The sequence below is a fragment of the Phoca vitulina genome, unplaced genomic scaffold, assembly GCF_004348235.1.
Source record: "Phoca vitulina isolate PV1807 unplaced genomic scaffold, GSC_HSeal_1.0 scaffold12, whole genome shotgun sequence".
NCBI lineage: Eukaryota > Metazoa > Chordata > Mammalia > Carnivora > Phocidae > Phoca > Phoca vitulina.
In genome coordinates, this window is record NW_022589715.1 from 31,719,239 (window position 1) to 31,742,565 (window position 23,327).

A 23,327-nucleotide genomic window follows, 5' to 3' on the forward strand; every position below is an offset into this window, starting at 1 on the left:
GTGTGGCCGCTGTATGGGAGACACTGGTTGTTTCAGGCAGAATCTCAACTGGTAAAACAAGAGGTTTTTATTTAAAATTAATGCTGCCCAAGAGAGTTGTAGTGCTCCTTGAAACCTTGTTTGATGTGGATATTGAAAGGAAGATGTGGTGTTCTGGAATAGCATATCTGTAAAGAAAATGAGTGCAGTATCTATATTAGATAACATTGCTGTAACTTCTAGTTTTTCTCTATCACTGGTAATTGAACGCCAAGTGGCATCGTTCAGTTTTACTCTGTTGAGGTAGACTCTTTTGGAGGGTTTGCTATTATGGGAAAGAATATAACACCTTTCCAATTTGTTTTATCAATAGCATTTATCATAACTGAATGATTCTGTCTTCCTTGAATCACTTTATTCACTTGTTAATCATATACTTTTCTGGTTTTCCTCTTACGTCGCTGGTTGCCCCTTTCAGTTCCTTGAACGTTCTTTTTTACCTCTGACTTCTTAACATTGGAATGCCTTTGTCCTTCGGTCTACACTTAATCCCTAAGTGATATAAGTAACGAGTTGCATGTTACAAATGTCAAATGCATGATTACGTCTATGTCAGAAAACTCCCAAATTTGTGTCTTGTCCTGAATTCCAGATTCTGTGTCAAACTACTTCTTTGTTATTTCCCCATGATTTTCTAAATGCATCATTTTCACTATTTTACAGTGTTTTCTACTGAACAATCATATATGGAGGTAAAACACCACACCCTTTGATACAGGTAAAATGACCTGGAATTTCTCCAGTTCTAAGATGTTTGTTGTGGATGGGATTATGAGATTTCAAATGGTAGAGTAGTAAAGAGCTGCGAGTAGTTAGGTGAAGACCGGCTTGATAAATTGGCTAGGAAAATGTAGGGCAAGGGCCTTAGGATGTGGCACCCTATTAGGCTGTGGGAAATTAGAGATTAAAATGACACAATTGCTGCATTTTTAGAGCCCTCATAATAGCAGGGAATACAACTATGTAAACCCGTAATGATAACATGGTATGACCTGGTTGGTAGTAATAAAGACTTAGTAACTCTGGGGTGCCAGGACTTTTCAAAGGAGGTGCTGCCTTGAATGAATGAAGACAAATGGATGTTTTTGCCAGGCAGCTAAGGTAGGAGGTAGAACCACATTTGCAGTGTTGTAGTAGGGTTTTGGGTTGGCAGTAAGACAATTTGCAACCATACATGCTTTAAGTTCCTGATTTTTTTTTTAAACTAAAACTCTAGAATTATATTACTCAAGACTGTAGCTATGAATCATGTGGCTATTAAATTTAAATTAATTAAAATTAAATAAAATTAAAAATCCAGTTCCTCAGTCACACTACCTATATTTCAGGTGTTCAGTAACCACATGGGACAGAATATCAAACATTTTCATTATCACAGAAAGTTCTTTTGCACAGCTGCTAGAACTTAGTGGAAGCAAGGCATCACCCAGAGCAGGCACAGCTGCCACATATCTTTGTGGGGGCGTTTCTTTTTCCCCGGGTGTACAATGGAGTGCATAGCTGTTTGTGATACTGACTACACAGGTAGAGTACAGTCAGAGGCAAGAAAAAAACCCAATTCTAGTCTTGACCATCGCCTTTGTATTTTGGAAGAACTTACTTTAACAGTCTTGGTGTGCCAATTTGAACGAATGTTTCCAAACATTGCATTATCCTGGATCTTGAGCCAGACTTTGCATCAGTGAGCCCAGAAAGGGTTGAGAAAGCAGAGGTCATTGCCTGGGTGATACCACACAACATCTGTCTGCTGCTCTCTACTGTTTTGGAATACCTTTGTTCCTGCCACATTTAAATTGATGGAAGAGCATATAACACATGTAGAAGCTTGAAATAGAATGGCAGTTGAGGACCTTACCAGTAATGGGGATTAGGAGGGAAAGGAGCCTCACTGGGGTATCTGTATACTTTAATGTGTACAACAAGTCCATGTTCTTATGTGCTTCTAATGAATTGTCATATGTTGTGTTTGGATATATTTGTTTTCTTTATCTCTTTTATGAGTTCTTCCTTTTAAATATCTAGCTGGTTTTATAATTTTTAATATTTTCAGTTTGGATGAAACAAACATGCTTTTTGTAAATCAAATTTCACCACAGTTGTCATTTCTAAGGAAGGGGAAAAAAGAGAGATATAATTGGACACTGGCCTAAGTGTGCTTTAAATATATGGGTGGGTGGAGAAAATATTGGGTATTCATTTTATTATTTGTTCAACTGTACTCAACCACCCAGTTTAACAAAGAATATTACCAGTCCCTTCCCAGAGATCTTACGTTGACACACATGCACATACACTTACTCTTGTGTGTATAGATACATTTTTTTAATTATAAAAAAGTCACATGAGTTGTTAAATAATAAAAAAATCAACTAATGCTTTTTCTTATCCCCTACTAACTAGATATTATGGGAACTTGTTTTATGTTACTGCTGATGGCTTTTAAATGTAAAAAAATACAGGTGTATAAGTGCAGACATATCTACATTTTGTCATAAATATGTCCAAAGACATAAAATTATGCCCATGTTTGAAGAAATTAAGATACAAAAAGGATGCAGTGGATCAATTTATGGCTCATAAGAGGTGAGGAAGAGTGGGAAGAGCTAGACCTTGGACAGTAGGTAGAAGTATGGGCAGAGCAGGGACAGGAGAGTAGGCCAAAAAGAAAGCAATTGAATGTGAAGAATTAATACTGAAGTGAAAGGGAGGAAAAAAAATCTCACCAAGCACACTCATTTGCGTTTTACTACACGTTAGCCAACCTACTTGCTGTTGCTAAAACATGTCCTTTGATTTTATGCCTCCATATTTTATATGTGCTTTTTCCTTAACTGGAGTCTTATCCTCTGTTTCTGCCTGTTAAAAAATCCATTCCACCAGGTTCTTTATAAATGCTTTGGCCATTATGAAGCCTTTCTTCCCCCCACCCCCCTTTTTTAAAAAGTATTACAGAAAATTTAAAACATAAACAAATGAAGAGATAGTGGTATAATTTTCTCAGTCCATCATCCAGCTTTAACAATTATTAGCAGTTTATCAATCTTTTAAAATATGCAAGCAGCCAAGGTCCAGTCAGCAGGGAAGGCCAAGCAAATCTGGGGAAGCGCCTAAACTGGGTCTGTCAGACCTTTATATAGACAACTGCAGAAGCCACAATCCAATAAGGGCAGGGCAGCTAAGGGCTCAGATCCTTCAGGAATGAAGGCTCTGGTTACACCAATAGGCAAACAAACAATACAGATGAGCCAAAATGCTGGCTAAAAGTGAGGGAAATTGGTGATGAAGGAAGGAGATATATATCCAAAATGGCTGTGAAAATTAATATAGGGCAACATCGGTTAAGTGGAATCAGGAGGATAGAAGGGGAGGCTAGACGGGGTAACCATACCACTCAACATCAATTACAGGAAGAATTGTCAGTTATAGACCCCTGCAGAGAATCATCAAAAGGAATGAATCATCCAGTACAGGCTTCAACTGGTAAAGATGTACATGGTATCTCCTACGAGAAATCAAATACCCCTGCAAATCAGTCAATTTCCCCAATGGACGGACTTTAAACAACTCTTCCCAATTTCCTCAAATAATGTTCCCTTCCTTTTTTTTTTGAGTTGCCATAGTTTGCATGCCCCAAAGTACAATTCTCTGTTACCGCTGAATAAACCCATTTTTGCTGGCAAGAAAAAAAAATATATGCCTTCTTGCTTCTCTGCTCCCCTAACATTTTCAAACATACAGAAAAGCTGTACAGTGAATAACCCTTTATAGTAGTCTGAGTTTAGTCGGAGACAGACCTCTGCTGGTTTTGAAAATTTAATATGATGAAATGTTAACTAGAACAAGGAGGTGGTTATACTAAAAGGCATAAAAGAGCTCTGAGTCTAAGGGTTCTAGAAGTAGCAGATGTTAAAGAGCAGCTAATATTTCTAGGATGAGGCAGAAGAAAAGGGCCCTTTTCCCCAGAGCTTGTATGGAGACCTGTTCAGAAAAGGCATGTGTACTATTGCTATGTGGTCTAGAAAAGTGCCCGCTGTCAGTGGGGAGGCTGGAGCCACGGCCACAGCTGGAACTTGTCTCCTCAGCAAGGCTCTTGGGCTCTCATGCCGAATAATAACAATAATAATAATGATAATATAATTGTTATAATAATGATTATGATGGAGGCCTGAATTCAGAAGGCAAGTGTCTCTTTGCTGCTTTCACATTACAGGGTCACTCCATTGTCCTCTCTAAAGCTGGCGAAGGAAAAATGTTTCTAGTGTCACAAAGCAGGACGAAGAAAAGTAGATTTGGAGTGGAGGGATAGTAAATTGATAACTGGCACACCCCTATACCCACCACCTAATTTCTACAGTTGTTAGCGTTTTGTTATATTTACTTTATCATGTATCTATGCATCTCTCCATCCACATGAAGCCTTTTTTGATTCCTCAGTCTGTTGATCACGCTTTGTTTTAAATTTTGAGTTTTAAAATTATCTGCAAAACTAATCTATGGTAGGAAAAAAGTCACTAATAGTGGTTCCCTCTAGGTGGGAGTTGGGGTGGAGATTGCGAATGGGCAAGAAGGAACTTTTTAGGTGACAGTATAATGTTCTAAATCTTGATGGGGTTTGGATTACAGAGGTGTAAGCATTTGTAAAATCTGCAGTTGAGACACTTCAGATTTGTACATTTCATATTTGTAAATTTCCTCTAAAAAAGCTAAAAACTATTAAGCTCTGGCTAATGATAGGTATGTTGAAGTATTTAGGTGTGAAACATACTTAAGCCTGCAACTTTCTTTGAAATACATTAGGGGGCGCCTGGCTGGCTCAGTTGGTGGAGCATGGGACTCTTGATCTTGGGATTGTGAGTTCGAGCCCCATGTTGGGTGTAGAGATTACTTGAAATAAAATCTTAAAAAAAAAAAAAAGATGATGGGTGTAAAGAGGGATGAATAGTTAGGTCCATAAAAAATTAAAATATAGATAAAGCAAATACAGTTACAGGAAATGCTGTGTAGTAAAATGTTAATTATAGAATTTAGGTGGTATTCACTGTGCAATGCTCTCAAATTTTCTGTGTCAGTTATTAGACTGGTAATTTCTTTGAGTTTAGAGACTGCATCTTATACATCTGCGTATGCCTCATAGAACACGACATACTGTCTTCCTCACAGTAGGTACAAGAGAAATATCTTTATGATTGTTGTTGTGGAAGATGGAAGACTAATAATCTTGGCTTAATGGACCTGATCAGTTTCAAATTTTTCTAGCTAAGCAGAAATTTTGTAAGTGCAAACTATATTAGAAAATGATTGGAAGAACTTGTGAAATACTGAGCATATCTGAAATTTCACAGATGTAATTTGATACTTTAATAAAAATTTATATATCATCAATTTTTGGTAAATAGCTTATTCATTTGAGTACCAAATCATTTAGCTAAATTATCAGGATTAACCTATAGGCAGAATTAAGAACAGTTTTGATTATAAAATATGTATGTTGGAAAATTGTTTTTTTATTTCAATATGATGTATTTATTATCTAGTATGCTTGGTTTGCTTCGAGAATATAGTTGGCTCCATCTAAGTGAAACTACGGAGAACTGTAGTTGGAGGCCCAGAAAATGGGCATGTGTTACTCTTATGGGTTTCATAACCTTGCTGCAGGCCTAAGAACTTATGTTACAAAATGCTTATTTTTAAGATAGGAAGTTGCAAACTGTCCGCAAAAGATGAGATTGACTGGGTAAGGATGGCCCTCCATAACATTGTTTCTAAATCTAAGTCCCCTGTTCCCTTTTTACATTTCAGTGTCTTAGTCCCCAAGTCTGGGTTTGTAATACCTTCTTATATTTGGCTAAATTTAATTTTAAAGAAACGTGGCACATAGGAATTTATTTATTTATAGATCAATTTAATATATAGCCCCTGAAAATGAATCAAGTTTTCATGACTTACAGCTGGGATTTGTTATGTGACGTCTTCTTGGTCTAATTCATATAAAAAGGACTCAAAATTAAGGGAGGTGTTACTTTCCTAGGCCCTTGTAAATTTAATCATATTGTTTTACATTTTACAAAAAACATATAGATAGTGAATATGTATAATATTACATAGGTATAATCCTGAGGTAGAGTGAATATTATTCTCATTTTTATAGTTTAAGAAACTCAATTTCAAAGGTTGTGATTTGTTCCAGTTCTTCTAGCCATGTCTAGAAAACTGAGATCTTCTTACTTTAAGAAAACAAACTACATATCCCCTCATACATTTAAAAATGAACATTTAAAATGTATCATGTTTATACAGTTGTAAAGGTTGTAATTTCCAATGTATTATGAGTATTGATTTTTTAAAGATTTTATTTATTTGACAGAGAGAGACACGGTGAAAGAGGGAACATAAGCAGGGGGAGTGGGAGAGGGAGAAGCAGGCTTCCCGCGGAGCAGGGAGATCCCAGAACTCTGGGATCATGACCTGAGCCGAAGGCACGCTTAACGACTGAGCCACCCAGGCGCCCCTATGAGTATTGATTTTTTAAACATAACTGTTAGATCATTCTTTCAAAAGTATGCAGTGGAATCTAAATATCCTCCTACCCTCATCCACTTAAAAAATACGTAAATATCTCTTCTTTGACAGTCAGAAGTTGAGGTTTCTATACATTGCGAATCTGAAACTTCCAATACACTTCACTGACATAATTTTATCTTACTTTAATTGATTTTAATGCTAAAAAGGCTTTTTATGATCATACTGTCAGTTTTTTATCACAAAAATATGAATATAAGTTGAAACTAATTTTTGTTTTTTTAATTTGTCATCTGTGGCTGTAAATAAAGTAAACCTTTTATCATTACAGTTCTTAATAGCATACAGTTTATCCAAACAAATGTTACAAATTTAGATATTTATTAAAAATTAAAAGTAAAAATTTAATGGTTTTATCTCAATGGATGGGACTTTTCCTCCCTGATTAATTTATATACATGTGGATGAATATTACTTGTGGTTAGAATGAGACTGGATTCTGTTTCAAATTTATTCCTGTTTAGATTTATAGATGTAAGTGCTTAGAAACCTATTCACATAAATAAGAAGATGGGAATTATTTGAACTCCTTCCATGTTATTTGCAAAACAAAATCACATGGTGGTCTGTTATCAGAAACTGTTTTCAATGATGTAACTCATTTAGGCCATTTCTTTAATTTGGCTGAAAACAAAAAATTGAAAACCACCTGACTTCCAAAAGGATTTATTACCTATTAGTCATTCAAAGCTTTACTAAAATTTGTCTAAAACTATACAGTCCCTCTTTGATTTAGAATTACCTTGATTAATTCAATATGCTCTGAAAGTGTTAGGAAAAATTGAAATAGGATTTCATTATGACCTTCCCCAAACAATATTTTTAATTAAATGCTTTCATCTTAACCATATGCTTTAAATCTGTTTAGATATGTCAAAGACTTGAGGTGGTTTATTTGCTCGTTGAATTTTCAATTTTGGATAAAATAATGCCATAGAACCTAATTGGTGAAGCCCAGTCAAATAAGATTGATTTACTTTAAAAAAAAATATTACTTCATTTTAAATTAAATTAACGTGTTAATACCCATTTTGAGGAATACTATAAAAACCACTGAGAAATAAATTATGGATTGCGTTTGAAAGAGATTATTAGGGGTGCCTGGGTGGCTCAGTTGTTAAGCGTCTGCCTTAGGCTCAGGTCATGACCCCAGGGTCCTGGGATCGGGGCTCTCTGCTCTGCGGGAAACCTGCTTCTCCCTCTCTCACTCTCCCTGCTTGTGTTCCCTCTCTTGCTGTGTCTCTATCAAATAAATAAATAAAATCTTTTTTTTAAAAAAAGAAAGATTATTAAACCAATAAAGTCAAGGTTAAAATGATCCAGAGATAAAATATTGTTTAAAATGACTTATTAAAATCACAATAATGCTATTTCTCATTGCTTAATTTATAATAAAGTGATATAAAGTGGACCTAAACGATAAATGATTTATGAAGTGAGGAATATGATAAAAGGCATGGTATTCCTTCAGTAAATGGGTATTAAAGGTTTTGAGCTGCAGAGTACTTAAGAATCATGTATACAGATTAGAAGTAAATACAGAAATTTTGTTAGACTTCTTACATCTCAACCAATCACTTCACAATCAGACTTTTCCAATGTACTTAATGAAGAAAGAAAGTGAATTACTAAAGATGAGTTGATCTGGCAACTAGCATATAATTTTAAATTTTGGTAATAGAAACTAGAAAATAACATTTTCTAAGATCAAGATTGACTGTAATTGGAATAAATACTTTATTGTGTAATTCGCTTAAAAAATGTGGTTTCCATTAAATTCCTACCAAAGATTGGGCATAGAGTGCCAGGACAGCTCTCATGCTGTGGCACACAGCATGATCCCTCTGGCTTTCCTACTTTCTTCCTTCTCTCTGGGAGCAAAACAGATTGATCTCCTTTTCTCTTATAGAGTAGGTGTGCATATTCTCCAAACCTAGCTTCTAAGTTTATAAAAAATTTCTCCCATGATCCTACCACATGAACTCTACTAACCGCTAAGAGGAAAAGGTATTTCCCCTGTTGTTATTCTTAAAATCTCATGATTTCTGTCGATTTACAGTGAATTTTTTTTTAATTTTTTTATTGTTATGTTAATCCCCATACATTACATCATTAGTTTTAGATATAGTGTTCCATGATTCATTGTTTGTGCATAACACCCAGTGCTCCATGCAGAACGTGCCCTCCTCAATACCCATCACCAGGCTAACCCATCCTCCCACCCCCTTCCCCTCTAGAACCCTCAGTTTGTTTCTCAGAGTCCATCGTCTCTCATGGCTCGTCTACCCCTCCGATTTCCCCCCCTTCATTCTTCCCCTCCTGCTATCTTCTTCTTCTTTTTTTTTTTCATTAACATATATTGCATTATTTGTTTCAGAGGTACAGATCTGAGATTCAACAGTCTTGCACAATTCACAGCGCTTACCAGAGCACATAACCTCCCCAGTGTCTATCACCCAGCCACCCCATCCCTCCCACCCCCCACCACTCCAGCAACCCTCAGTTTGTTTCCTGAGATTAAGAATTCCTCATATCAGTGAGGTCATATGATACATGTCTTTCTCTGATTGACTTATTTCGCTCAGCATAATACCCTCCAGTTCCATCCACGTCGTTGCAAATGGCAAGATCTCATTCCTTTTGATGGCTGCATAATATTCCATTGTATATATATACCACCTCTTCTTTATCCATTCATCTGTTGATGGACATCTTGGCTCTTTCCACAGTTTGGCTATTGTGGACATTGCTGCTATAAACATCGGGGTGCACGTACCTTTTCGGATCCCTACTTTTGTATCTTTGGGGTAAATACCCAGTAGTGCAATTGCTGGGTCATATGGTAGCTCTTTTTCAACTGTTTGAGGAACCTCCATACTGTTTTCCAGAGTGGCTGCACCAGCTTGCATTCCCACCAACAGTGTAGGAGGGTTCCCCTTTCTCCGCATCCCTGCCAACATCTGTCATTTCCTGACTTGTTAATTTTAGCCATTCTGACTGGTGTGAGGTGGTATCTCATTGAGGTTTTGATTTGGATTTCCCTGATGCCGAGCGATATTGAGCACTTTTTCATGTGTCTGTTGGCCATTTGGATGTCTTCTTTGGAAAAATGTCTGTTCATGTCTTCTGCCCATTTCTTGATTGGATTCTTTGTTCTTTGGGTGTTGAGTTTGATAAGTTCTTTATAGATTTTGGATACTAGCCCTTTATCTGATATGTCATTTGCAAATATCTTCTCCCATTCTGTCGGTTGTCTTTTGGTTTTGTTGACTGTTTCCTTTGCTTTGCATAAGCTTTTTATCTTGATGAAGTCCTAATAGTTCATTTTTGCCCTTGCTTCCCTTGCCTTTGGCGATGTTTCTAGGAAGAAGTTGCTGCGGCTGAGGTCGAAGAGGTTGCTGCCTGTGTTCTCCTTTAGGATTTTGATGGACTCCTGTCTCACATTTAGGTCTTTCAACCATTTTGAGTCTATTTTTGTGTGTGGTGTAAGGAAATGGTCCAGTTTCATTCTTCTGCATGTGGCTGTCCAATTTTCCCAACACCATTTGTTGAAGAGACTGTCTTTTTTCCATTGGACATTCTTTCCTGCTTTGTCAAAGATTAGTTGACCATAGAGTTGAGGGTCCATTTCTGGGCTCTCTATTCTGTTCCATTGATATATGTGTCTGTTTTTGTGCCAGTACCATACTGTCTTGATGATGACAGCTTTGTAATAGAGCTGGAAGTCCGGAATTGTGATGCCGCCAGCTTTGCTTTTCTTTTTCAACATTCCTCTGGCTATTCGGGGTCTTTTCTGGTTCCATACAAATTTTTGAAGGGAGAGTTTCCAAAACCACAAATCTCACTACAGTCCTACAGTGGAATAGGACATCTCCATATTCCAAGTAGGCCATAGACGTGTATACCTCCCCCCCTCCCGCCCCACCTTCCAGTCCAAATACAATCAAAGTCAGCTCTATGGTAGTTCATGGGCCTTTCCTCTCTAAGTCAGATTAAGGAACACTCATTAGCACTGATTAGTTTATAAATTACCTTTCACAGGTAATGTAATATGTTGCAAGAGAGGATTTTTGTTCTAGTGGGCATATTAGCCCATTTCCAATTATACTAATAATAAGGTTGTCATCTCTGCTTTCTGGAAGAACCATCTCTGGTAATAATTAATACCAAGTAGCACAATATGTCATTGCAATTTCATTGTGATTTTGAATTTCCAGGTGGTTTCTGAATTCCTCATAAGCGTTCACTTTTGTTAAGGCAACAAACAATAGAGCATTAATCTGTTATGTTAGATTTGGAGATTTTTTAATGTTTTTTCTCAGCTCAGCATTATTTAGGTAATGTTTAATTCAAATGACAGAAAATATTTGAAATATCATTCTAACAACATCCAACAGAGCTATTGAAGGAGCATTAAGTTTCATATCCCTAGAATTGAATGTTGGCTCTTGATACTCTAGGTATTTTAGAGCTTACAAGATTTTATACTCAGTATGAAATTATTTAACCTCATTAATTTTATTTATAGCATATGTAAAATTGGTATGATTCTGGCTAAAAATCAATCATTTTAATGTTTTTTTTAATGAACTACAATTAAGTTTCTTTATATACAATTTTGTTATAATCTGATTCCATTTCATTGAAACCAGCAAAGTAATATTTAGGGAGTAATCTTAAGATACCTTTGTTGTTGGTTTAAATATCTGCATGTTTAGAAATAGGTGTTTTACATACCATCTGTGTAATTAATAAAGAGCCATGGTAGATAATAGTGTAATTAAAAACAGGATCTTTTATTTTTACTTTTTTATTTTTTAAAGATTTTATTTCTTTGAGAGACAGAGCAAGAGAGCACAAGGGGGGAGTGGCAGAGGGAGAGAGAGAAGTAGGCTCCCTGCTGAGCGGATCCCAGGACCCTGGAATCATGACCAAGCCTAAGCAGATGCTTAACCAACTGAGCCACCCAGGCACCCCCAAAACAGGATCTTTTAAAAAGCAAGATTAAGACTTGTGAAATAAATCAGAGACCAAATTATTATAAAGTTTTTTTTTTTTTAACTATGGTAAAATACACATTTACCATCTTACCATCTTAGCTATTTTTAAGTATAATGTTCAGTGGTATTAAATATCTTCATAGTTTTTGGCAGCCATCATCATCTTCCATCCCCATAACACTTTTCGTCTTGTAAAGCTGAAATTCAATATCTATTAAACAATAACTCTCCATTTTCCCCTCTCCCCAGCCCATGGCAACCACTATTACAATTTCTGTCTTTGTGATTTTGACTACAAGCACCCCACATAAGTGGAATCACATAGTTTTTGACTTTTTGTAACTGGTTTATTTCACTAAGCATAATGTCCTCAAGGTTCATCCATGTTGTGACATACTCAGAATTTTCTTCTTTTTAAAGATGGGCTAATATACCACTCACTGTATATGTAAGCCACATTGTGCTTATCCATTCATCAGTTGATGGACATGGGTTGCTTCCAAGTTTTAGCTATTGTGATTAGTGTTGCTATAAACATGGGTGTACAAATACCTTTTTGAGACCCAGTTTTCAATTCTTTTAGGTAAATACTCAGAAGTGGAATTGCTGGATCATACGGTAATTATTTTTAATTTTTCAAGAAACCACCATTTTGCTTTCCATTTACAGCTGTTCCATTTTATATTCCTACCAACATTGGACGAGGGTTCTGATTTCTCCACATCCTTGCCAACATATATTTTCTGTTTTTTTGATAGTAGCCATCCTAGTGGGTACAAGATTATACTTTATTGTAGTTGTGATTTGCATTTCCCTAGTGACTAGTGATTTGAGGATCTTTTCATGTGCTTATTGACCATTCATATATTTTCTTTGGAGAAATGTCTACTAAGGTCTTTGCCCATTTTTGAATTGGATTTTTTTTAAGACCTTATTTTTTTAAAGTAATTTTTATACCCAGCATGGGCCTTGAACTCACAACCCCAAGACCAAGAGTCATATGCTCTACCAGCTTAGCCAGCCAGGTGCCCTGTTTGTTTTTGTTTTTGTTGAGTTTTAGAATTTGTAGATTCTAGTTGGTAATCTCTTACCAGATATATGATTTGCAAATATGTTCACACATTTTGTGGGTTGCCATTTACTCTGTGTATAGTGTCTCTTTTTTTCTTAGTAGTTTTTTTCTTATAACCTTTTCAAGTAATTGTGGATGTTTATCTTTAATACTAAATTAAAATTACACCAATGGTAGTTTCTCAAAGGTTATTTGCAAAATGGAACCTGAAACAGTATCATTGAATATTTCCTATTCGATTACATAAAAAATCTGTAGACCTTTCTTGCACATTAAATGGCTCTTGTACCAATGCATGACTTTTTAGGTAATTCATTGTTTCACTAAGGATAGTGTCTTTTGGTGCATAAGATTTTAAAATTTTCATGTAGTCCCATTTGTCTATTTTTTCTTTTGTTACTTGGACCTTTGGTGTCATATCCAAGAAATCATCACCAAATCTAATGTCACAAAGCTTTTGTCCTATGTATTCTTTTAGGAATTTTATTGTTGGGGTGCTTGGTGGCTTAGTTGGTTAAGCATCTGTCTTCAGCTCAGGTCATGATCCCAGGGTCCTGGAATCGAGTCCCACACCAGGTTCCCTGCTGAGCAGGGAGTCTGCTCCTCCCTCTTTCTCTGCCCCTCCCCCGGCTTATGCTCTCTCTCACTCACTCTCTCAAGTAAATAAATAAAATCTTAAAAAAAAAAAAAAAAGAATTTTATTGTTGTAGGTCTTACACTTAGGTCCTTGATCTGTTTTGAGTTAATTTTTATATGAGATGTTAAGTAAGGTTCCAGCTTCATTTTTTGCCTGTGCATATCAAGTTTTGCCAGCATCATTTGTTGAAAAGACTCCTTTTCCCATTGAATGGTCTTAGCACCCCTGTCAAAAGTCATTTGACCATATATGTCAGGGTTTATTCTGGGCCTTCTATTCTATTCCATTGGTCTATATATCTGTCTTTATGCCAATACCATACTGTTTTAATTACTGTAGCTTTGTAGTAAGTTTTGAAATGAAGAAGTGTGAGGCCTCCAGTTTTGTGTTCTCTCTTTCTCCAATTATTTTGGCTCTTTGGAGTCCCTAGAGATTGCATATAAATTTTAAGGTGAGTCTTTCTGTTTTGGCACAATATGTCATTAGGATTGCGTTGAATCTGTAGATTGCTCTGGGATGTATTGACATTTTAACTAAATTAAATCTTCCAGTCTGTGGCCATGGGATGTGTTCCCATTTATTTATGTTGTCTTTAATTTCTTTCAGCAGTGTTTCGTAGTTTTCATTGAACAAGTCTTTCACCTCCTTGATTAAGTTAATTCCTAAGTATTTTATTGTTCTTGATGCTGTTGTAAATGGAATTGATTTTATAATTTCCTTTTCAGATTGTTCATTGTTGGTGTGTAGAAATGCAACTGATGTTTGTTTGTTAACTTTGTATTCTGCTAATTTGTTGGTATTCTGACAGCTGTTTTGTGGAGTCTTAGGGTTTCTAAATATAAAAAATATAAAATCATTTTACTTCTTCCTTTCCCATTTGTATGCCTTTTTTTTTTTTTGCCTAATTGCTCTAAGTACAACTTCTAGTACTATGTCGAATAGAAATGGTGAAAAGTAGGCATGTTGCCTTGTTCTTGAAGTTAGAGGGAAAGCTCTAAGATCCTCTAAGCTTCTAAGTCTTTCACCATTGAGTATGATGTTTGCTATGGATTTTTCATATATGGCTTTTATATTATGTTGAGGTAGTTTTCTTCTATTTTTAATTTGTTGAGTGTTATCATGAAAAGATGTTGAACTTTGTAAACTGCTTTTTTCTCCATCAATTGAGATGATCATGTGCTTTTTTTTTTCTTCATGTGTTGATTGTGTATTACATTGATTTTCACTTGTTGAACCATCCTTACATTAATCCACTTGGTCATGGTGTTATCTTAATATGCAGCTGAATTCTGTTTGCTACTATTTTGTTGAGTATTTTTACATCAGTGTTCATAAGAGATATTGATCTGTAATTTTCTTAGAGGGTCTTTGCCTGGCTTTGGTATCAGTGTTATGCTGGCCTCCTAGAATGAGTTAGAAAGTATTCCCTTTCCTTCAATTTTTTGATAAGTTTGAGAAGAATTGATTCATTTTTCTTTAAATGTTTGGTACAATTCACCTGTGATAGCTGCAGGACTTTTCTTTATTGGGAGATTTTTATTACTGATTGAATCTCCTTCCTAGTTATAGATTTCTTATAGATTTCTAGTTATAGATTTCTTATAGATTTCTATTCACATTTTCTTTTTCTTCATGATTTAGTCTTGGTAGGTTTTGTGTTTCTATGAATTTCTCCATTTCATCTACATTGTCCAGTTCTTTGGCGTATAGTCGTTCATTGTATGTAGTCATTCATTGTAGTTTCTTTTTTTTTTTAAAGGATCATTTTTTTTTTAAAGATTATTTATTTATTTATTTGACAGAGAGAGACATAGCGAGAGAGGGAACACAAGCAGGGGGAGTGGGAGGGGGAGAAGCAGGCCTCCCGCTGAGCAGGGAGCCCGACGCCGGGCTCAATCCCAGGACCCGGGGACCATGACCCGAGCCGAAGGCAGATGCCTAACGACTGAGCCACCCAGGCGCCCCAGTAGTTTCTTATAATACCTTTAATTTCTGTAGAATTAGTAGTAATGTCCTTCCTTTCTTTTCTGATTTTGATTTTTGAGTAATTTGAGTCTTCTCTCCTTTTTTCTTTGTCTGTCTAGTTTAAAAGTTTGTCAATTTGGTTGATCTTTTCAAAGAATCAACTTTTTGTTTCATTAATTTTCTCTGCTACTTTTCTATTCTTTATTAATTTGTCTCTGCTTTAATCTTTATTATTTACTTCTTTCTGCTAGATTTGGATTAGTTTGTTCTCCTTTTTCTGGTTCCTTGAGTTGTAAAGTTAAGTTGTTGATTTGGTATCATTTTTTTTTTTAAAATGTACACATGTATAGCTGTAATTTCCCCCTTAGCATTGGTTTTGCTATGTTCCATAATTTTTTGCATGTTGTTGTTTTTATTTTTTTCTAAGTATTTTCTAACTTCTATTGTGGTTTTTTGTTTGAAATATTGTTTACAAGTATATTCTTTAATTTCCACAATTTTTAATGTTTTAGTTTGATTATTGTTATTGATTTCTAACTTCATTTCGTTGTGGCCAGAGACTAGAGTTTGTATGATATCTTTTTAAATATGTTGAGACTTAATTTGTGGCACAATATATGGTGTGTCCTGGAAAATGTCCATGTGCACTTGAGAAGAATGTGTGCCACTGTTTTTGGGTAGAGTGTCCTGTAATGTCTGTTAGCTCTAGTTTGGTTTATTTTCTTAAGTGGTCTATTTCCTTAGTTATCTTTGGCCTGGCAGTTCTATCCATTATTGTGAGTATTGAAGTCTCCAGCTATATTATAGAGCTGTCTATTTCTCTCTTAAATTCTGTCATTTTTTGCTTCATATATTTTGAGCATTTTATGTCTTTGGGTCTTAAGTGCATCTCCTGAAGACAGCAGATAGTTGGGGCATATATTTTTATCCATTCTTCTAATCTCTGTCTTTTGTTTGGAGAGTTTAATACATTAAAATATGGAGTAGTTACTGAAAAGGAGGGACTTTTGTCATTGTGCTATTTGTTTTCTATATGTCCTATAGACTTTTGGACCCTCATTTCCTTCATTGCTGTCTTCTTTTATGTTTAGTTGATTTTTTTTGTAGTAAAATGTTAAATTACTTTCTCATTTTCTTTTGTGTATATAGTTTGGTTAATTTCTTTGTGGTTACCATGCGGAATACATTTTACATCCTAAAGTCATACATTCTAATTTGAACTTATACTGGTTTAACTTTAGTAACATACAAAAATTCTATTCCTTTACAGCTCTAGCCTCACCCTTTTGGTTGTTGATGTCACATTGTGTACCCCCAAACATAAATAATTCTTCTAAATGCATTAGTTTCTTAAATTATATAGAACACATTATTTGGAGTTACAAACCTAAGTTACAGTAATACTAGTTTTTATACTAATTGCTTTTATTTCTTTAAATGAATTAGTCTCTTAAATCATGTAGAAAACAAAAAGTGCAGTTACAGAACATTGTTATGTAATACTGGCTTTTATAATTGCTTGTGTATTTACCTTTATTGACATCTTTATTTCTCTGTATGGCTTTAAATTGCTGTCTAGTGTCTTTTTTTTTTCTTTTTGTTCCTGAGCCTCAGTAAATTTCATTGTTCTATTTTCAAGTTCACTGATTCTTTTTTCTCCATGCTCAGGTCAGCCTTTGAATCTATCTAGTGATTTTTTCATTATAGTTACTGTACTTTTCATCTCCATAATTTATTTTTGGTTTATTTTAGGTTTTCTGTTTCTTTATTGATACTTCCATTTTGTTCACACATCACTTTCTTGACTTTCTCTACATCTTTCTTTGGTTCTTTGGGCATGTTTAAGACAGTTGTTTTAAAGCCTTTTGTCTAGTATATCTGCCATTACGTCTTTCAGGGACAGTTTCTCTTAGTTTTTTCCATTGAATGGGCCGTACTTTCCTGTTTCTTTGTATGCCTTGTAATTTTTTTTTGTGGAACACTAGACATTTGAATCTAATAATATGGTAACTCTGGAAATTGAATTCTCTGCTTTCCCCAGGGTTTGCTGCTATTGTTGTTGTTTAAATATAGGCTGCATCTGTGCTGAGGTTAAGACTGAAGTATAAACTTAATGTCTGCTCAGGTCTCTTGTGAGCCTTTCTCTGAGCATGCATGGCCACTTCCTAATTTTCCTTGTATGTGTAGTGTTTTTAATGTTCTACTCTTTAATACCTGGCTCCCCAAAGAGGAAAAAAGCAAAAAATGAAGAGGGAAAAAAATGGGCACTGGCCCTTTAAATCCTTGGGAAGTCAGTTCAGCAGAGGGGAAGGGGCTTGCAACAATGAAGGGGGTATGCAACAAGAATGGCTGCCTTTTTGCCCTCTGTGAGCAGAAGTAGTAATCAGTTATCACTATTTGAAGGACAGAGTTCTTTTAATTCCGCCTGTGTCCAGGAGGCTATGAGCAAGCTGCTCCAGGAACACAAGCACAGCTGTCTACTGGCTGCTACTGTGCTGAAAGTTGAAATTGACTGAAGCTAACAAATTTGCCCATTCAGGTCTTCTGGAAATTGCAAGTTTTCATCTGACTCCAGACATCCAAAATAGTTACATGCGACAGATTCTGCCAGTGTAATTATTTACTAGGTAGGGAGACAGACTCCTGGTGTTTCTCCTACTCTACCATCTTTCCAGAGTTCTCTCCACATAAATATTTTTTTAAATTGAAGGATTATACAGATCTAAATAGTTACTAGTTGACTTAGCTACTAAAAAAAGTTTGGGCTGTACTCTTTTTTATTTTTATTTTTTTATTTATTTTATTTATTTTTTTTTTTTAAAGATTTTATTTATTTATTTGACAGAGAGAGAGATAGCGAGAGAGGGAACACAAGCAGGGGGAGTGGGAGAGGGAGAAGCAGGCCTCCCGCGGAGCAGGGAGCCCGATGTGGGACTCGATCCCAGGACCCTGGGATCATGACCTAAGCCGAAGGCAGACGCTTAACGACTGAGCCACCCAGGCGCCCCTGTACTCTTTTTTAAATGCAAGGATAGTATTAGGTATCTTGGAAATTATTTGGTTTAGGTAACATGCAAAACAGTTTTTGCAAGTATTCTTAAATGGCTTCTAAAGTGAATACAGAGTTTTAAATTTGTTTTAAAAGATTGTATTTATTTATTTGAGAGGGGGAGAGAGAGAAAGCACACGTGGGAGCCCAAAGAGCAGGGGGAGGGGCAGAGGGAGAGAGACAAGCAGACTCCCCGCTGAGTGCAGAGCCAACTTGGGGCTCAGTCCCAGGACCCTGAGATCATGACCTGAGCCAAAGTAAGATGCTTAGACACCCAGGCACCCCCAGAGTATTTTAAAAATGATTATTACATTCACTTTGGCAGGTCTTAAACACAGTAATTCCAGAATCAACTTTAGTTGTAGAATAAATAAAAGTAGCTTGTAATTTAAGTTAAAATTGTAGTCACAATGGGAGCTGCTTTATTACTGTTTTTTTATATTTTATACGTATACAATTTACACACATCCCAGCATAGCTATAAAATATATATTTTTAAAAATATTTTTTAAAAGATTTTATTTGTCAGAGAGTGCACAAGCAGGGGGAGCGGCAGGCAGAGGGAGAAGCAGGCTTCCCACCAAGCAGGGAGCCTGATGCGGGACTCGATTCCAGGACCCTGGGATCATGACCTGAGCTGAAGGCAGATGCTTAACCGACTGAGCCACCCAGGTGTCCCTAACTATAAAATACTTGATTAGATTTTCAGGAATGGTAAAGTACAGGATATTTTAACAGGAGGAAAGTTATGGTCATGTGATTATCATATAATCAAGTTGCTGTGAGTGGTCAAGAGGTAGAATTGACTGGACTCAGTTGCTAGGGCCTCCTCTTAATTTCATGTAAAACAAGATAAAATATCAGGATTGTTTTTGATAAGTGCTTGTTTCCAGTTCTATGAGGTACCTAACCTTGAGATTTTTTTCTTTTAAGTAGATGTAATAGAATTTATTGTTTTTTAATTTATAGGTTTTAAATTTTTAAACTGCCTAGCTGTGTGATCTTGAACAAGTTTTTTGGTCTCTATAAGCCTCAGTTTATTAATAAAGGGAGGATAATAACACAAAAATGACCATAAAGCCTGGAAATGTGATGTAATAGTTCCACTCCTATAGAGAGCCATTTCAAAAGTCAGGAGATGTACAAGAATGTTCATAAGCAGTTTCTAAGAGCAAAACTACCCATTTGTCCATCAATAGGAGAATGAATGAGTATATTGAAAATGAATGGACCGTAACTGCATACACCAACATGGATGGATATCAAAAATACAATGTTGAGTGAAAACAAATCACATAATATATACTGTATGGCCCTATTTTTATAAAATTTAAAAATGTGTAAAAATCCTATTTAGGGTTTCATACACATCTGGTAAAACCATATAGAACAACAGAGGAATGATTAATTCAGAAGTTATGATAGTGGATAATGGCTTCTTTGATGGGGAGTGGGAGAGGGTGTACTGTGGTCTTCAAAGTATTGGTAATCTGCTTCTTAAGATGTATGGGTACATGGGTAGTTGTGTAATTTATTCTTTTATATGTTTTTAATATTACATATTTAAAATATATACATCTGATCACACTTGTATGATACTTTATAAAAAATACATAATGCTTAGAGCTTTTTCTTTTATTATGAAATAACACCTTTGAAAAAGATTTATGTCTCTCATAAATCTTCTACCCTAATAGACAAATTTACATTTCTGTAAGTCCCATTCAGATTTTCAAGGTTAGATTTAAATTATCATTTTGCCATTTGTTTTGTTTGTCCTGTGTTTTTGTTTTTTTAAAGATTTTATTTGAGAGAGAGAGAGTGAGAGAAAGCACGAGAGTGGGGTAAGGGACAGAGGGAGAAGCAGACTCCCCACGGAGCAGGGAGCCCGATGTGGGACTTGATCCTGGGACTCCAGGATCATGACTTGAGCCGAAGGCAGCTGCTTAACTGACTGCGCCACCCAGGCGCCCTGTGCTATATGTTCTTTGTTCTCTCTCTTCCCTCCTTTTCTTCCGTCTTTTTGATTAATTGAAATTTTTTATGATTCCATTTTATCTCTTTTGTTGACTTATTAGTGATAAGAGTTTTGTCATTTATGTGACTGCTTCGGGGTTAATAGCATACTTCCTTTTCTCATATCTACCTTAAATTGGTGTTATACCACTTCACTTATAGTATAAGAATATTCAGTAAGTTACTTGCATTTTTCCCTTCCTGGCCATTGTGCTTTAGTTGTTATATGTTTTATTTCTGTGTAAGTTTGAGTCACATACTACATTGTTATTTTTGTTTAAACAATTACCTTTTAAGGAGATTTAAATAATGAGAAAAACATCTAACATTTACTCATGTAGTTACCATTTTTAGTACTTTCATTGTATAGATCCATATTTCTAGTATGACGTGATTTTTTTTCTACCTAAAAGATTTTCTTTAAAATATTTATTATAGCACAAAGTGGATGGTGAAAAATGTTCTCAGCTTTGTATGTCTGAAAAACTCCTTGTTTTACCTTTTATTTTGAAAGATATTTTCACTGGGTATAAAATTCTAGGTTGACAGTTTTTTCTTTCAGTACTTTAGAGATGGTGGTCCACTGTCTTTTCCATCTGCCTTGTTTCTGATGTCATCTGCTGTCATCTTTATCTTTCTTTTTGTATGTGTCTATTTTATTATCACTGGTTTTGAATAATATTATTATGGTATGCCTTGGTTTAGTTTTTTTCATGTTTCTTATGCTTGGGTTCTTTGAAATTCTTGGATTGGTGAATTTGTAGTTTTCAACAAATTTGGGAAAATTTGGTTATTATTTCTTCAAATATTTTGTCTGCTTGTCCCCCATCCTGCCACTATTTTGAGGATGCAAATTATTTGTATAGTAGGCTGATTGAAATAGTCCCATTGCTTACTGATGTTCTGTTCCTTTTTTAAATTACTGCTTCCTTCTAGGTTTCATTTTGTAAAGTTTTTATTTCTGTTTCTTCTAGGTCACTATTTTCTTTTCTTTTTCTTCTTTTTTTTTGTTTTGGTTACCTGTAATCTGCTGTTAATTCCATCCATTGTACTTTTCATCTCACATATTGTAGTTTTCATCTCTAGAAGTTTGATTTGGGTCTTTTTCATAGCTTTCATGTCTGCTAAGTTTTGGAATCTATGCAATAGATTATAATAATTGTTTTAATATTCTAGTCTCTTAATTATTGTCAGAGATGAGTTGGTTTAGATAGATTTTTCTTCTTATTTTGGATCATATTTTTATGGTTCTTTGGGTACTTGGTAATTTTGTATTGCATGCCAGATGCTATAAATATTATCTTTTAGGGTGTTGGATATATTTATTTCTCTATAAATAATTTTGAACTTTATTCTGGGATGCAGTTACATTATTTGGAAACAGGTTGATCCATCAGGACTTGCTTTTAAGATTTATTAGGTAGAACTGAGTAGTGTTCAGCCTAGGGCTGATAATTCTTCATTCCTGAGGCAAGACTTTGGTAAACAAGACTTTTCTGGATACTCTATACAATTACTGTAAATTACCAAGTTTTTCTGACAGGCTGGTGGGAGCAGGCACTTTTCTTAGCCCCATATGAGTGCCAAGCACTATGATCTTTAATCATTCCTGGTCTTTCTTTCCCTGGTCTTGTGAAATTTTCTTATATGCATATACTGTCAGTAATCGGTTGAATTCTCAAGGGGACTCTGTAAAGATCTCTATAGTTCTCCCTCTATGTGGCTGTCTCCTCTCCAGAGAATTTTAACTGTCTTGTTCTCCCCAGTCTTCCAGCACTGTCTCCTCAACCCAAGTTGTTTCCTGGGCTCCTCCTGATTTCCTCTGTTCTGTATCATACCTTCTCTCTCTGAACACAGCTTCAATATGCCTACCAGTTTTGTTTTTAGTTCCTACTTACTTTTTGGTAAACAAGAGCTTTTTTTGCAAGCTCAGCTATTTTTTTCTTCCTATGGGCCAAGTGTTTTCCTGGTTTCTCCATGTTTGCCTTGTTCTTGATGGGAGCTGTTGAAAATGGTGGGTGCTTTTCTCGAGAAGTTTGGCCTCACCTACAACCCAACATATGGTCCTTGGTGCAGCCAGGAGAGCTCCTTGGAGACTGATATTCCCACAGGAGGCCCCATCAGCCTTAGGCACTGGGATGGATTGGATTATTTTCTAAGTGGAAGAACATTCTACTCCTCCAGTTTAACCTTTCCTTGCAAACTAAAATGGGGAAATCACTTTCCAAACAGACAAGCTCAAGGAGAATAAAAAATATCCTCTACTAGGTAGCCTGACAGTACCTACATTAGTCAGTGTTTGGATAAGAACAAGCCCTTCAAGGGGTAATGGAACCCTTTTTTGGACCTTAATTGATTTTTATGTTTGTTCTGCTTTTAATTCTTTGTGGAAGAGTGATTTGTAGTGCAAAGTGGCTTTCCATGTTATAGGTGCTGTATTATGAAATACTTTTCTTATCAAAAAGTCATTTTTGCTTGTTTTGACATTTTTAAATTTCTGATCCAGCCTATGTTTATTTTTATTTTTCATTTTATTTCTTCTTGTTTTTACAGTTTTTGTTCCTCTTATTTCTCCTGCTTATTTCTCCTTATTTCTCCTGTTCCCCGCCTCCCCCCGCCCCCATCATCTATCAGAGGAATGGGAAGGAATAGGGACATTTGGTTTACTCTTTTTTTTTTTTTTCAATTTTCCAAACCAGTTGGTTGGATATATTCAGAAAAGTCACTATTTCCCTGGTGAGTTTGTTATATAAGGTGGAGCCTCCTTAGTTATAAATCTGACCCCTAAGAAACTGGGTTATGTTTATTACTAAGGATTAAGGCCATATTGGCCTGGTTGTCCCTTTAGGGTCTGTGCTGTTGTCCACCCCTGATGACCAGGGTGATCCTGGCTCATGAACAGGGCAGCTCCTTACAGAGGTACCCTGTTGTGTAAGACAGTTCTATAGAATAGTGGTGACTAAAATCTCT

General features: G+C 35.7%; 1 protein-coding gene across 2 annotated transcripts in view; it reads left to right on the forward strand.

The window, feature by feature from the left end:
- The window catches only part of WDPCP (WD repeat containing planar cell polarity effector), a 399,135-nt gene that overhangs the window by 1,179 nt on the left and 374,629 nt on the right, over positions 1 to 23,327 (forward strand). Inside the window, exon 2 of one of the 2 annotated variants that reach the window (XM_032410864.1) lies at positions 703 to 757. The exons of the other annotated variant lie outside the window; for it this stretch is intronic. The gene's annotated coding sequence lies outside the window, so the exon portion shown is untranslated. The remainder of the gene's footprint in view (positions 1 to 702; positions 758 to 23,327) is intronic. 2 annotated transcript variants of the gene reach the window in all.